This window comes from Nycticebus coucang, chromosome 1 (genome assembly GCF_027406575.1).
Source record: "Nycticebus coucang isolate mNycCou1 chromosome 1, mNycCou1.pri, whole genome shotgun sequence".
Classification (NCBI taxonomy): domain Eukaryota; kingdom Metazoa; phylum Chordata; class Mammalia; order Primates; family Lorisidae; genus Nycticebus; species Nycticebus coucang.
Window position 1 is genome coordinate 16,968,013 of NC_069780.1, and position 15,506 is coordinate 16,983,518.

Here is a 15,506-nt window from a genome sequence, read left to right on the forward strand (position 1 = left end):
AAAATTTATTTTGGCCATATTTCATTTTCTTTGCTCCACTTCTACTATAGTATTTTCTCCTTCTCTGGGAATGCCAGATTTTCTCATATTCACATTTATTTATTTTCACCTCCCACTTTTTTTGCATATTCTTTGGGGTACAGACATTTGAGTATGACCAGAGTGGTTGTGCTACAAAAGAAGAGGTGTAAGTTTTAGGGTCCCCTCTCTCGTACTGGCTCCATACAAAGTCCTGTACTGATTTCAGTTTTTCTGTTTTTGAAGAAGAAGGTCCCACACATTCATGTAAACTCCTGGCTTCACAAAGCCTGAATCCACTCCTAAGTACGGCTTACCTGCAGGCCTGCAGCTTTTGTGATGTGATAGGAATTAATAAGACCCGAGTGATTTGCTTCACACTGTTAGTAGCTTGACAATTCACCACTTTAAGTCTGGTCTGGTGGTGCCCCTGAGTGACCTGCCCAAATTCTGTCCCACAAAAAATGAAATGATCAGATGGATTAATTCTGTTTCCTTTCTGCCTTTAACTCTTCTCTTTACCCCTTCATTTATTTTATTCTCTACCTCCCTGGGATTTCTTTCCCTGAATGCCTGGTTCTTGGCTTTCTCCTTTGACTGCTCTTACTTGAATTTCCCTTCTTAGTTCAACACTACCAGGATAGAACAAAACCTCTTAGGATTCAGTGGCAATTCTCTCTCTTCTCTGTTAACAGAGTAAGTCAGTTGTTAAATTCTGCTAGTTGGGAGAGGAATCTCAAGTGCTTTCAGCTCTGTGAATGGACCAAGAATTATTCATTGAGGGTAGGAGTTCTCTTCCAGGAATAAGAAATACAGCAAATAATATCTAAGAACAGTTCCAAGTAGCCTCATTCTCATGGTGTTGGGAACCTCTGGGGAACAATGGTGTGCTTTGATGAGTATTTAGTTCTTGCTTCCCACTAATGAAACCATTCTGTCCAAGCAGAAGTCCCTTCAGGGGTGGGCACAGGGCCCAAGCTTCTCATGTACCTTGGTGAGGGCCAGCACATTTAACAGGGGAAACAATTCCTTGCCCCAGGGGCGCTTCCTTACTCATTACCTGCCTTCTCTGAAGGGAGCAGATGTAATAAACCCTAGTGGAGTTTACGTGTGGAGTTTGAGGGGTTCTCTGAAAATAGGGCAGAAACCTGAAGTTTATTTGTGCCTTCAGAGTGAAAGCTCTGGAAAGATTCCCTTAAGCAAGGAAAAGACACAGCTCATCCACAGCTGGGCCACTGCTGTGAATTCTTCCCCTCCCACCCTGGAAAGAGATCTTCCCCAGGACCTTCACTTTGCTTTTTCACCTGGGCTCCTCATCCACCCTCCAGGTCTCTGCCCTGTGCCATCAGTTGGGGCCCATAGGAGGTATCAACAGGCTCTCTTGCCCAGTGGTTGGGTTCAGTCAGTGGAGAATACTGCTAGGAGGAATCTGAGGGAAGGAGAAGGGTAGGGCTAGGAAATACATTTCTCAGCTCCCTGCATGTGTCTCTGTCCCTTTGCTGAAGGTCACATCCCCTCTTAGTGACCCTCTCCCTTAGCATTTCTGTCTGCGTTCAGAAAATGTTCCTTCCCTCACACATACAAGCTCAACCCTTACTAGTCTGTTTCCACAACTTCTTGGCTTTTCTATACCCTGCCCATACAGTGGTAAATAACTCTTTAATTACCCTCTCCTCAGATTCCCAAATCTGAGTTTTCTGGCTGGGTCGATTACGTCCTCATTGAGTTCATGACCAATACAGTCCTTGATGCAAAATTTAGAATTCGTGAGTGTGAATATTTTCTGGTTCTCTGTCCACAGAGCTGCCTCGTACTCTCAGGACGGCCACTGCCCTGTGTTAAGCTTTCTAGAGTTGCTTTGCCTTAGCTAGGAAATACATATATGTGTATATACATATATTTATATATAAAATGTATATATATGTATACACACATGCACACATGTGTAATGTACATATTTAAATGGAACTTAGCAGTCTTCATCATTTTTGGAGAAAGCCAAGATATTTTACTATATCAAAGATGATTTTGTTGATAGAGTCACAAGATCTGAAGATGCTATAGAATGGCAGTGCTTAAGAAGGACATATGGACAACTAACGTGAGAAGCATTTTGTGTTGGAAAATGCCATTTTTCACTGTACAGTACTCTCCCTTTTCTTTTTCCATATAGTCTTTGAGTATTATGACGCTGGGATTAATCTGGGACCTTGGGAAGTAAGTTAGTCCTTCTGTTCGTCCCCGTCTGTTCCAGTCCTTTTCCACATCAAAAGAAGCCCAGCTCACTCAGTCTGACTGGACATTTTAAACACTTGTTCTAAAAATACTGCTTTTGCATGATTAGTCCCAAAACATATAGAAATTTACCCGATCAAGAGGAGTCTGATGAACTAAATTGAAACAAAGTTATATTTTAGATAAATAATACTGTACAAGGGAATCTGTTGTTAATTTTTTTGGACAATAACTATTTTTGGCTACATAGCACTGAAACGTACACCCTACATTCAAGAAAAGGCTGTGGGTCCCTGGAGCTTTAGGCCCCTTTATCAAGATGCCTGGAAGCAAAGGGGCCAAGTCAGCTGCCTTCAGGCAGGATCAGACCTCATACCTTACTATGGCCGCCATCCAAAACGTAGGATTTGAGAAAAATAAAACAACTAAGAAGCAAACACAGAGTAAGCATGGGCTGGATTTTTGGGGTATGAGAAAGAAAAGAAGCTAATAACATCCAGATCTCAGGCTATTGTAACTTTATATGCTCCAATCCAGAGTATTTTTCAAATCATAAGGAAACATTTGTTATGAAATTAATGACTTTGAATTGTTTTCAGATTGCAAGAAGACATCAATCAGCTGCTCTTTCTGTGAGCTGATGGTGGCGTGTCTCTTCCCCTACCGCTATGCCTATCCCTAAAGCTACTGAATACAAGATCACTGCCAGTCACAAGGTTTAAACCAAGCGTTGTTCTAGTTTAAAACAAAAGCTTCTAGTACTCTCCTCTCTCTGTATTTTAGGTAATAAAAGTTTTTCTAGAATGAGGTTAACTTGCACCCCCCACTTTAAGGTCCTTAAAACCTACTGTTAGTTGGAGGTGGGGTTCAGGGAAGAAAAAGAGAGGAAAGAAAGACATTTGGGTTCAGTATTCACGTTTTGTTTCCTCTGAATCCCAACAGATTATTGCACTGATTTAGAGAGAGTTAGCTCAGAGTTGTTTGGTGCTCAAAGAAAGGCTGGGAGAATCCACTGACTTAATGGCTTGAAAGTTGAAAAAGATTCCAATGAGCTAAGAGAGAAAGAAGAACATGCAGCCAAATGTGGGTCTTGAAACCAGTTACAGGTTTTTAGTGACGAATAATTAAGATGACTTCTTCTGATTTTTGTAATCCCAGGATACTTTCCGACTAGGTCCCTATCTTACGATGTAGGTGATTAGGTAACTCTGGTTGAATCTAAAAATATTTTGCTTTCAGAGTTATTTGCTCTTTTTTTCTTTATAAACTGTAAATTTGTATTTTATTCAGTGATATACAGAGATTATGCAGTAGTGGTAGAGACTGGAATAGAATGTGCTTAGAAATTTTATTATTTCAGCAATTGTAGACTTGTGCCAGGTACTTATAAAATATGTATTTCTATAAATTACTATTTTGAGAACTGTCTCCATTTATCTCCATAAGATTTTAGAAATTTGAAGGGGGGTGGTGACCCTTTTCTAGGGGTGGGGACCCTTCTCCAATGGCACTGCAGTTTCTCACTATCTGCAAGCCTACAGTTTGGCTGAAAGGGCCGTAGCATTACAGATGTCAGGAACAGATTACAGGAGGATATCAGCCTAAATAACTCACTGTCTTTTTTCTTGTTTAACATGGCATTCCAAGTGTAATAAGGAAAGTCATCTTGCTAGACCAAAAAAAAAAAAAAAAAATGTGTGTGTGGAGGGAGCAGGTGTTAGCTTAAAATTTACTTCAGCTAACTAAGGGATCTTAGAGAAAATCTCCCAAACTCCTGACATCAGATATGAAAATGTTTTTCCTTTTCATTGAATGAGGAGGAGTAATGGGTTATGACCTCTGTTCCTAAGCAAGGCAAGCCAAGGTCACGGTGACCTTTCTGCGCAGTTGCCTGAGGGAAGACAGAACACAGGCATAGCTCTTGCTTGAAGCCTTCCGTTTAGCTTATTATTTATTTATTTTTATTTTTTTGGTTTTCACCATGGGAGAGGTTATAATTAGATTTCACCATGAAAGGAAGTTCTAATTAGATTTCTCCACAGCTCCACACACTCTGTCCCTGGAGAAGCAGAAAGGGGGCTTGAATATCCTTTCCTCTAGCTGGAAAAGTAGCCCACCCAAGCCAGCAGAGATGGCCAGAAAGGCACAGGTGTAATGGGCCATGTGTGTGTCAACTTCCCCAGGCTCTGATGGTGCAAAGCCAGCTCTGACCTCCAAGACCAGTGCACAGTCCCTCAGGTCAAGGGTGAAAGCAGTGTATGTAAAAGCTAATTGGTAGGTGTCATAGGACACCCCTCTGAATGGAGCTCACTAACTTACTCTGTCTCTTCATCCTGAAATCTGTATTTCCTACAGGAGGGGAGGGTATCTAAAATTTGACACACCCTGAAACTTCATTCTCCATCTAGATTTAGTAGTGAACTTAAACCAGTCAGAATGTATTTTGGGTTCTGTGGTTCTGCCTTTTTTTTTTTCTAATTGGTTCCATGTCAGTTTCTGTAAGTAGTTTTTCAGAATTTAGATTCGAGTAAGGTTAGATCAAAGTAGATATGTGTGTTTTACTTCTTTTCATTCCTATAGATTTTTAGAACATGAATTTAAATTTTAAAAGATAACATCTTGTTTGCGAAGTTCTGCGTATGGCCTTGACACTTGAGTCTACTGAGCAGGACTGTCTTTCTCCACTGGGCACTTTTTCCCTCTTTTGTATCTCTTCTGTCTTTATCTCTCTTCTCTTTCCTTTTTTTTCTTACGCATTAACAAGCTGCTTAAATATGAACTCTGTGAACTCAGTCATCCATACTTCTGGAAGGAGGGATAGAATCCTTTTTATATTGGCCATGTCATTGACTCCTTAGAGATTTCAGTGTTTGTAGCTTCTGGCACAGTCTTTCTAGTTAAAAGTTTCCTCCTACGACCTTGAGCTCTCCAGGTAGCTTAACCCTCCCTCCAGTCGCTGGCTCGTCCGGCAGCCTCAACAAAACTTACAAGTCTGCCTCCTTCCCTTCTAGACCGAGGAAACTTACTTTGGGTTTCAAGGCAGATGGTGACTACTTGGTCTGTTTTTCTCTTTTTGTCAAAAGTTGAACTGAGAAAGACACATCATGTGCCCTAGAAAAATGACAGGTTTGCATGCACTGTTCTCCCTCTGACTTTCTTTTTCTTCTTACTACCGGCATATCATTTCCTGGAGTATGTACATCCCTGCTTCCAAATAAGGCCAGGTATCTTCTGTTGAATTTGCTTATATTGGAGGAAACCTGTGGGCTGCTATTTTTAGTAATTATTATAACTATGAAAAAATTTCCTTTCTGGGAAATGTAATAAACAAAGTGATTATTGTAGGTTCTTCATGATCAGATTCAAATAGAACCTTCTCCTGCTCTTTGTCGTTACATGCTAGTCAGAGGCTTTGTTAGGAGAGGGCCAATCCCGTGGTCAGATGTTGGCCGACATACACATGCTATTACCTGATCCCGAGTTAACACTGATGCTTTAAGGCTTTTAAAGTTTTAATGAGTCTCTGGGGAGAGCTCTATGGCTTGGCATTAAAGTCATCTGAAGGATGGAAAAGATGCTCTTCTATTTGAGCTCTTTGCTGAGTCACCATCTGACATCAAGATGTCCCAGCCCTGGGAGGGTATATGATACCCTCAGACTCAACGATAGAGACTTTTCTCACTCTCTGACCTTCAACTTAACCAACATGCTTCTTAATTGAACCTACCACCGTGTGGGTCCAAGCTAGAGATAGACACAGTTTATACCTATGGAGGCCTTGAGACAAACTGGAATTCCACAGAGACATAAAAATATACCTTGAACCTGCATCTAGCGGAGGACAAACACATTTAGTACTCAGGGAGGAGGGCACCGCAGATTGTTGCTTAGGATTTACATCTCCTGCAGCTCTGTCCTTGCTCCCAGCGGAGCTACTCCCTATCTCGGTTCCTTAAATAGGCTATGATCCCTCTTGCTAAAGAGTCTTGTGCAAATGCTCACACTCCTGGAATTCTCTTACCAGCACCCACTGCTCCCAACCTCTACCTCCCCAAACAGGCACCCCTCCCCCTAGAGTTAAGCTCTAGTCAGCCTCCAGTTCAGGCAGAGCCACTGTTGGCCTTGCAGGGGGGTCTGCCACAGTCTCAGAACAAGAAGGCTTTGCCCTTACAACACTTATCCAGGCATATAATTGTATATAATATGGGTTCAAATATAATGTGAATTTTTTTTGCCCCACCAAATCATGCTATCAAGAGAGATTTGCCTTATATTCTAGTACTTCTGAAATCTCTCACATGAAAGGCCACTGCCCCCATTTCTTCATTTTGAACAACAAAGTACCGTGCAAGCAAATAACCAGAAATGATCTCAAGCTACGGTTATTTTTGTTCTTAGGAAGGTCACCTTGATGGGATGGATGAAAAAGGAGATGAAGATATTTAAAACAGGCTTAGTCATTACTCTTCAAGGATGAGTTCATTACTACAAGTGCTGGGATTATACAGGTTTAGAAAACCACACTTAAAAGATTCAGGTGGCTTTTAATAAGCCTTTTAAAGAGCAGTGGAAAAGCAATACAGTAAGTAATTAGAATGTGGAGAGCATCAGCACAGAATGAGACATAGGCCTGGGGATTACATTTGTAGCATCAGCAAATTTTTAAAGAGTTTGTTATAAACAACTTGCCTAAGGATCGATGATGTGTTCTGTATTAGATAATTTACGGAGTGGATCCAGTGGCCACGTACGTGATGTTAAAGATGCATGCGAAGAGGGTTAATGAAACAGTTTTGTGAAATTTGAGACAAAGAAAAGACAGTTTTATACATTTAAAACATAAAGTAAAATAGCATTTTAATTGGGTATGTATAATAATAGGTTAAATGTCCTAAGTATACATTACAATATATTATCTATTTGTACATTTAGGTTGGACAAAATCTTTGGTTGGGGATGTTGTCATTAGAAAAATAAAGATGGCTTTTTTGGTTTGTTTTTTAGAGACAGAGTCTAACTTTATCACCCTCAGTAGAGTGCTGTGACATCACAGCTCACAGCAACCTCCAGCTCTTGGGCTTAGGCGATTCTCTTGCCTCAGCCTCCCTAGAGCTGGGACTACAGATGCCCACCACAATGCCCGGCTATTTTTTGTTGCAATTTTTTGGCTGGGGCCAGGTTTGAACCCGCCACCCTCTGTATATGGGGCCGGCACCCTACTCACTGAGCCACAGGTGCTGCCATAAAGATGGCTTTGTCTTCCAGGACAGCTTAGGTTCAGGCCTACCCAGTTTCCCTAATGTGATGATTTGATTGATGACCACATCCTAATTACAGAGCTCACAGCCCCTCTGTAGTTTTACCCCCTCCTGAGTCCCTGGCATTTTTCTTGATATAGAACACAGAATACATTAGTTGTTTGCAATTTAATATAAAATATTACTTATTTATATAATTGCATGGAAAACACTGGAGAAACTGAAACAGAAAGATGAATAAAAAGCATTTTACTGAAAAGATGTTTTAACACTTTTGGCCCTCATGTTCGTAAGATGAGGGATCTTCTTTCCTCTTTAAATGTGAAAAATCCTAATTATTTATTTACTTCTCTTTAGAAATTCAGTGGTTGACATTTATGTGATGATGTTTGTGAGGGCTCTGTTCATTACAATTTACTCTCTGGGAGATTCCAAGTTCAAAAATGCCGTTCCTTTCAGAGTTGTAGCTACCCCTAATAACCACTACTTACTGAACATTTACATTCTTGGTCTTAGCTAATCGCACAACAATCTTATGAATTAGCTGTTAATCCCCAGGTCACAGTGGGGGAAACTGAGGTCACATTTAGCAGCCAACCTTTACCCCATTGTTTATTAGATACTGTAACAAATGCCTGACTTCCACCAATGCCCTTGACAATGTCATGACTGATGAGAAGACAGAGGCACAGAGTACATAAGAAACCAGAAAGTGTGAATCCCAGGATTGGAGTCCAGGCTTCCTGCCCTGGGATTCTCTCCACCACTACTACCCTAGAGCACATGGTGAGAACGGGGAGGCAGTGGGAGCCTGGAAGCAGGTTTATTGCAGGGCGTGCAGTGTGTGTTATCAAGCGAGGCCATTCCTATTTCTCTCCCTTTGCCTTTTCAGTTTTCTTTCCCTTGTTCCCCATAGTAAAATGGCCACTGGTTTAGAGCTCTTGTTCATTTTTTTTCACCTATTCACTAAATCTTTAAAGGAAACATTTAGCTACTGAAGTTGGTGTACTTAAATTGGTTGCATAATAGGAAGGAAAAAAGCCAGGCCTGGAGACTTCATTTCTAAAGAAGGATTTTTCGAAGCAGACTAAGAGTTATTTCCCAGAGCAGGCCATGAAGCTGGAGTTTCTCTATACCCTTTCATTGCTATGACGACAGGCTGCTGCTACATGCAGCCAGAAAAAGCAGCTGACATTTCAATGCTAGGAACATGGGGAGAGGTTTACAAAAACAAAAAGCAAAGACAAAAAACAACAACAAAAAAACTCTTTCGTTTGAATTTCAGTTAGAGAGGGAAAAATGCCCCCTAGAGCAAGTCAAAAGCCCTATTCTTGCCTTTAGAAACTATAAGAAAGAAAAAATGTTGGGGGCCTTCTTTCCCGTCCAAGTGGGCCAATAAAACAGAGTGGAAAGCAAAGCAGCCCTTCCTCTCCCTCTGTGTGATGGCAAGCTGAAACACAACACACTCTTGGGTTTCGTTTGACTCCACCATTGTAAGCTGCTAACAGATGAAGCGGTAAAGACCCACAGCAATAAATACCTCGTGTTGGGACACCCCACCCCCAGAGGGAAAGAGGAGTGTCAGATCTATTTTTACATGTCTTCGGATTTCAAAAAAGACAATTCAAAGAATATTTCCTTCCTGACCCCAGCATTACTACCAGAAAAGTCATCTCGTGTACATTAACAGATGCCTTGCTGGGATGGGAGATTTCTTATAAGCAATGAATCAAATTCCCTGCATGTCTAGCACACTGCCAAGTGTTATACTTGGCACTTAATAAACATCTCTTTTGATTCGTATAGCAACACCATTTGTAGGCTATGATCTCCATTTTGCTTAACAGATGGGTAAACCGAGTCCTGGGAGTATGAAGTGACTACACAGCTTGTAGGAGGGAGAGTCAGAATTCCAGCCTGGGTGCATTAGACTCCAAGGCCCATGCTCTTTCCACTCTGCTGTGGTGAGTCTGAGGGATACACCTGGCATTGACATTTTATTATGGAGCAAAATGCATCAATCAGATCACTATAGGAAGAAACCTTAAGGGAAAATCTACAGTCAATTCCTTTCTTGAGTTTCCATATTGGTAGGGTAGTGCTTTCATATTGGCTATGATTGATTGATTGCCTTAATGTACCAGGCATAGCAGTTTCCTTCCCTTAACGCTTATGACAAATTTCTGGGTAGCTACTAATTTTATGATCCCATTTCCACAAATGAAAAGACTCAGACATACAGTGTAACCTGTTTTATCACACCCTCAACAAATCCACAACAATTAAAAAGAAAAAAAGAAAAGAAAAGACTCAGACACAAAGATGTTAACTTCCTTGCCCTAAATCACAGAGCTATTTAGTGGTAAAGCTTGGATATAAGCTTTGGTCTATATTGTCTTATAATAAACCAATTCTATATGGTCAGATATAAATCAGAGCCCATGGTCTTATTCACTTTATAAGATGGCCTCTCTACCTTTGGAGTAATCAGTCCAGATCACACACTCTGTCTTCCAGAGTTCATTTTTGAATCCTGCGACAAAAGCTAGGCTAGCCCCTGGTGGTACTACCATCACAAGCTCTCTGAACCCTCTAAGAACAGACCCTGGCCTGGTTGGGCATGTTTTGGGCAGCCAGGTCAACCAGAGAAATTCTCCTGGATCTGTGGGGGGTCTCCGCCAGTGAAGAAAGTTCTTTTTTTTGACACAGAGTCTCACTTTGTTGCTCTCGATAGAGTACTGTGGCATCACAGCCCTCAGCAACCTCAAACTCTTGAGCTCAAGCAATTCTCTTGCCTCAGCCTCCTGAGTAGCTGGGACTACAGGCACTTGCCATAACATCTGGCTATTTTTTTTGTTGTTGCAGCTGTCATTGTTGTTTAGCAGGCCCAGGCCGGGTTTGAACCTGTCTGCCTTGGTGTGACGAGGCGGGCGTCCTCCCTACCGAGATACAGGTGTCGCCCCTGAAGATGGTTCTAGAGTGATACATGAGGGCAAAGCACACTTCAAATCTTTCAACAAGTTGTTCATGTTCTTCTTGGTGGAAAAAGGTTCCACCATGGTTCTAACATGTTCGGGACATTGCAATAAATCTAACTAAAATAGTAGTGTTCAAATCAACTGAGTAAAAATAACAGTCAAGAGGAAATGAAATGAATAATGTTTTGGAGTTGTCCAGATACATCACTATTCATTTCATTTCTGTCATCACTATTTATTATTTTTACTTGGTAAGTGAAACTGCACTCTGAGAAGCTATTGGGATTAAATCTCAAAAGACTTGGAAAGGAAACTCCAGTACACTGATTGCTCAATAACTATACAAAAATTCTCTGAAAGAAAAAGGCAAGATCCTTGAATAACACATACATATTCTTTTCCAAAATGTGGAAAGCAGCATGGGTTTATTGGATGATAAGTGAATGGAATAGACTACTCTGTTTTGCTAGATCTTGTTGAATGAACAGAAATGTAAACTTAAATCTTTCCAAAGAGGGCTGCCTTAAAAAAAAAAAAATCATAGTTAACAATAGTCATAACCACCAAGGTTTAACTAAGTAAACTGTGAGCTGAAAAAAACTAGTATCCCAGAGAAAAGGGGAGCATTGAAAAAAGAAAAGATTTCTGCTGAGCTGGACTGAGTGAACGTTTCTATTCAGTGTGCTTAGGCCGGGGGCCAGAGGAGAGCTCAGATACAATGCCAAGGTGACAGACATATTTAACCTCTTTGCAGATTAAAGGCAGTGCAAAAGAGATACTCTTTCTGCAGTGCCTCTTGGCATACAGTTTCAACAGTGTTCCTGCAGTGGAAAGCATGGTTTTCTCCTGCAGAGTAACCTCTGATATCTCTAATACCTGGGAGGAATGAATAAGCATGAGTTGCATGGCTGTTATTTTAGAAGACAGAGTCAGAAGTGATAATACCTTCTAATATGAATTATCATAATATCTTCAGCTCTTTAATTCCCCTCCCCCTTTGCTTTTCTAAATAAGGCATCATCGAGAATTAGAGAAATTATACATTTGTGTGTGTGCATCTTAATAACGATAACAGGAGGAAAGGTGCAATTAGTTATAAAGCGACAAAAGGGAGTCAGGAAAGGGCTAACAATCGCATTAACTTAGAAATAATCAAATAAAAATGTGCTATTAGAGAGATTTTCCTACCTTTTGAAAAAGCTGAAAATTTTATTTCTACATTACTGTTAGATACGGACTGGGACTACAGTAGTGATTAAAGAACTTTAGATAATTTAAACATGGGAAATGTACACATTTCATTGGGAAATTTTTCTTTTTTAAAACTACTTTCTTTATGGTCTATTTTATACTTAAGCAGAATATTTTTATAAAATACATTTCAGGATTAGGCTTCACTAAGGTCTGCGTGCCACTTGGGCTAACAACAGTTCCACATTTCTGACCTTGATCTTCACTAAAACCATCATCATTTATTCACACTTGCTATTTAATCCTGTAGTAAAAAAGGAAACATGAATACAAATGGCAAAATTCCCTACTAAGAAGCTTTTCTGTAAATCATACGAAAGGTTTCTCTTGTAAATAAATGGCTTTGTAGTATGTAGGCACAAATATTAGACAGCTTCATCAGATCATGCGAATCAGTTAACAAATGCAATTAGACAATACAGTAGATTTATTAAATTTTATTTACCTTCAGGTAAGTGACTGGACCCAGAGCCTCAGTAGAACATTGAAGTGGAATCCCCTCTTTGCACACAGCCAGGAAATAAAAGTTTGACAAATACCCAAGAGAAACTCTTTAAATCCCTTTCCTGGTTAGCTCTGCTTCTTTGCCCAGAAGCACATTCAAGTCTATTGGAGTTGAAATTCTGCTGCTCTGTCAACTAGTCAGGGTCTGAAGTGACAGACGAGAATTTGGAGGTTGGAACCAGGGAGTATTTCAGATTGTCATTGCTTTTGTTGCAGATTCCTGGATTTCCCTAGCAGGCTGGCCTCTCTCTGAGGGCACAAGGAGCTTTACAGGCAGCGCAAACCAAAAGGGAAAGAGCTCACGCGGTTGACGTGCATGGGGTTAACAGTCCTCCCCCCAAGCTCTTGTTCTCATACTTGGCCAGAATATGCGCACTTGGCTCTCTTTGCATTTTTTTTTTTTTTCTTTTTCAAACAACTCTGAAAGGTTTTATAAGCAACATCCCTTTCTGGGTGATTTTTATTTTAAGACTTTGAAAAGAAACTCCACGCTGCTGTTTCTTGCTAAGGGAAATTGGGGAGCAGGGGTTAAAGAGGGGAAAGGACAAGTGTGCTGATGCACCATTGCCTTGCTCGACTGGAAATTGTCCTCACAAATCCAGTCGGAGTTTTAATAACAGGGGACTTCAGATACTTCAACCTTCTGAGAATGAGCTCAGAAAGACACGTATGTGTGAGCCATCACTCCTTGTTCAGAAATGTTGCTGTTGATGGAGGGTTCTCCCCCACAAACACAGCTCCCCTCTGCCACCCCTGGGTTATGATGGTGGTCTGTAAGAGTTTTCCTGTGAAATAGACTGGAAGGAGGCGCTTATTTTTGACTTGTGTTATTGTTATTTATATAGGTGTCTCATCTCTTCTGCAGCTATGTCTACATTTCTTGCACATTTATTACGTGTCAGACACCATGCTCACAGCTTTTCATATCAGTTGATCCCCACAAGTCTATCCGAGATAAGTTTTACTGTGTCCCCATCTGAGGGGTAATGTCAGATAATGGTTAAGTATGCAGAATTTGAGGCCAAGCACTTGGGTTTGCATCCTGTTCACCTAACGGTGTGACCTGGGACAAGTTATATGATCTCTCTAAGCTTCAGTGTCCTTATCTGTAAGATAGAAATACAAATATGGAAAGATAATAGTATCTAGGGATAGATTACAGTATCCATCTCAGGCAGTCTTTCTGAGTTTCAAGCAAGTTAATACAAGTAAACTACACAGAATGCCCCCTGCCACCTCCTAGGCCCTCAGGAAGGGTTTGCATAAGAGGAAACCAAAGTTTAGTAAAGCTGTGTGGTTTTTCTAGGGTCTCCAACTGTAGCTTGTAGGTTGGGTTCTAAAGCAGCTACCTTGGCCACACTTGTGTTACTATTCGATTTTATATAAATATGTGCATAGGTATAATACATATATATATATACTCTACTACCGTGTCTGAGCAAGCTGTAAGTCCCCCGAAGGCAGGGACATGCCCCTCTGTATTCTCCCGGTGCCTCGCACACTGGAAATGCTCCACTAGCATTAGATGAGTGGTTGTAATTGAATTTAATTTAGATTTTCTAAATGTATGCCAGTCTGGCCAACAGCAAAACAAACCCATAAAAACACAACAAAGCAAAAAACAAACAAAAACTCCATGGAGTTCAAGGCAAATATGCCCTCTGCCAGATCTCTCAAAGCACATTAGAAGCATTTGCCCTATTTCTTTTCAGTACTTTGCTAAAGAAAGGTAACAAGAATTATCTCTCTTTTGCAGTTGGGGAAATTTGGGAGCAGAGGAAACTGGGCAATTTGCCTAGGAACCAAAAACAAGTCACAGTGCAGCTGGGAACCATTTCACATCCCTATAATCAGGATTATTTGCTCCAAACTGCCTTTCCAGGGGTGGGCTGGAAGGATGTGATGTTCTTTTGCCTCAGACAATGGGATGTTTTTTCTTAGCCAAGATCTAGCATGTGAGCAGGCTCCTCAGAAGAAGGCTGAGGGGGTGGGCTGTGTCTGGCTCTGCTTCCCCTCCCACCCCCACACGCATCTGGTCTTAGAAGCGCAGAAGACACAGTCGCCTTCTCTCCAAGTCCCCTGAGGGGTGTGGCCTGGGGAGGACCATTGCAGGGTATGTGGAAAAGCATTTCTGAGGATTTGGCTCTGATTGGCTAAAGGGAGTTTTCTAGGGGATCCAGAATATTGACTTCTTATTCTAATCAGCATTGTGCATTTTTTGAGATGGCTTTGTGAGATTGATTTTAGGTAGTTGCATCAATTCAAGAGAAAGTAGAAAAAGTTTTAACTACAGGATTCTGGAAAAAATATTTGACTAACTAAAAAATTTTTTCCCTCATGCTTGAAATTGATGTTTTATTTTTCCTATGAAAGGATAAAAATAAAATTTCTTATAGAAATCTGTATTAGCCTAAAAAATAATTTGGTTAAAGCAAACTAGATTCACCCTTTAAATGTGAATATATACCCAGAGAGTTCATCTGTCAGTGGCAAACCTTGAGAATTTTGATTCTTAGTTTTGCATGATGTTTTATTAATTTCTAACATGATTCAAGGGACTCACTGTATGTCATATAATAGGATGAGATGGAAAAATGAATTTTAAAAATAAATAAAAGATCCTTGAATTCACAAAGTGTATTAAGTATGGCTTTATTTTGGGAACGTTCATTGGCAGATATCCAGACTCTTATTGTTCCTGAAGCTGTCATTTCTAAAATAGTTTACAGCTCATATTGCTGAGGATGTTAAATCTACAACAATACCCACCTAACAGATGGAGCGATAGATCAGATTTAGAAAACTTATGCAATGTCCCAGTGTGATGGGAGAACTGTGACAAAGAGCTTATCACATTACTGTACATGAGCTAACCCACACAACGTCAGCGTCGGGCAGAAGACCGGACAGATGTCAGTGTCGAAGCTGGAGAAAGTTTTTTAACTTTTCAGGGTGAGGATTCTGTCTGAGAATCCAGTGAAAGCTGTGGGTGAGCTCCTAACACCAAACAAGCAGCCCCCTCCTCCTGCCCACTCAGGGATTCTGTGATGGTGAGAACTCCTAATCAGGAGAAGGACCAGAGAACACATTGATCAATCCTCAAGTATATAATGAGCCTCTTTGTTGGACACACACAAGTCTCTGGGTGGCAAGAGTGAAATACCACAGTTTCTGCCCGGTAGGAGTCTGAGAGACAAGGCACCCTCTGACTGTCAGAGGCGGCCTGTGGTTCCCTTGGAATGGTGGAAGGAGGTGAGAAAGG

General features: G+C 40.8%; 1 protein-coding gene across 2 annotated transcripts in view; it reads right to left on the reverse strand.

Moving 5' to 3' along the window:
- The window catches only part of SPARCL1 (SPARC like 1), a 34,597-nt gene extending 22,005 nt beyond the window's left edge, over nucleotides 1-12,592 (reverse strand). For both annotated transcript variants that reach the window (XM_053603407.1, XM_053603325.1), the window contains exon 1: nucleotides 12,186-12,592. The gene's annotated coding sequence lies outside the window, so the exon portion shown is untranslated. The remainder of the gene's footprint in view (nucleotides 1-12,185) is intronic.
- Nucleotides 12,593-15,506: the final 2,914 nt, after the last annotated feature.